The following is a 1,506-nucleotide window of genomic DNA, read 5'->3' as shown; positions in this document are numbered from 1 at the left end:
CTCAGTTCTACCTCATCCAGTTGGAAGGGCTAAATAGATGTATACACATAAAGCGCTGGCTTGCAGGAGGTGTTCAGCAATGTCACCTTCACCTCCCACTCCTCTGGTCCTGGCTGGCTGCAGCCCAGTCCTGGGACAACAGCCGCCGTCCCACTCCTCGTCTCAGCCCCACCTTGGGGATCCATTTCAGGCATCACAGTACCAGGGATGACCAGCAGGTGGCACCCACCCCAGCTCCCTGTCCCCAGGCTGCTGCTTTGCAGACCTCCATGGATTTCCTTACTCTTTTTTTCTGGTTTACTGTAGTTTATTTTGGATTATACAAGAAGGGGCATCAGAATTGTGTCAGGACCCAGAGCTCTGGCTGAGAGCTATCCTCTTCCCCCCACCCCACTGGTCCCAGGCAGGAAGAGCGGGCTTGCCTGCTCTCCTCCTCCCCCTACCCATGTGGGCTTCCGGCAGTGCCTGGGGCCAGCCTCCCTGGTGTTTGCCCTGATGTCCGCTTCTGGTGCTTAAGTTGCCTCCAGTTGGTGCCAGCAGGCTGATAAGCCCTGGCTCAGGACTCCTCCCCGCCCCTGCTCTTCCTGGCACCCTTTGGAATTGGTGTTAAACGCAGGCACACAGCCTCTGGTCCAGCCAAACCTGGCTGAGTAGCCTTGCGAGCTGACTGTGGGTGTGACTGCTTCATACTGTCCAGGTTGCTGGGCGGACAAATAGACATGTCTGTGAGTGTCTCATCTCCCCAAGGACTCTGGATCTCCTGGGAACCCCACCAGTGGCTGAGAGCACCCAGCTCTCTTTCCCTGGCATTAGTTTGTCCTAGGTCGGGATAAGGGTCTATGCATTTGGCTACAGGCAAGGCCTACCGTAGCTGAGCCCAGGGAGCAAGGGAGAAATAAGCTGTGGTCACGGGGGTGAGGGAACCAGCGCCACGTAGAGGCTGGAGCTCGGGCCTGCACAGCTTTCTAAGTGTGAGCAGAAGCTCCTGGACCAGCTGTCAAATACAGAGTCCGGCCCCAGAGGCAAGGCCCAGGAAACTGCATTTTCACAAGTCGTGGGGAGGCAGTTCTGCACACTTGGAATTGAGGACTGCTGGGTCTGTGGTGCTGGGTGGGAGATTCTTGTTTTTCTTGAAGCCTGCAGCTCTGATGCCAACCTGAGAGCTTCATTCTCTCTTTCCCTCTGCTTCTCTGAGGTTGCTGGTTAAGAAGGCATGGGAAGGAACTGGAACAATAAGCAAGTGTCCTCCCTACCCCAGGAGACCTCGGACCACAGAGGTCAGACTATAAGGCAGCTCCCTAGACCCCTGGGGCCGGGCCAGCTGAGGGTGAGAGTTTCCACCTCTGGGCTGGAAGGCAGGTTGCAGGCGAACCTGGTGGTGCTTGGGAAGCAGCAGCAGCAGCTCAGAACCAACTGCGCCAACCTCCCTACTTCTCCCTCCACCCTTCTTCCTCTGAACCAGCACTGGCTGCATTCACATCAAAGAAAAAACATTTCAGGAGCCAA

The sequence above is a fragment of the Globicephala melas genome, chromosome 11, assembly GCF_963455315.2.
Source record: "Globicephala melas chromosome 11, mGloMel1.2, whole genome shotgun sequence".
Lineage (NCBI taxonomy): Eukaryota > Metazoa > Chordata > Mammalia > Artiodactyla > Delphinidae > Globicephala > Globicephala melas.
Note: the sequence above shows the minus strand (reverse complement) of the source record.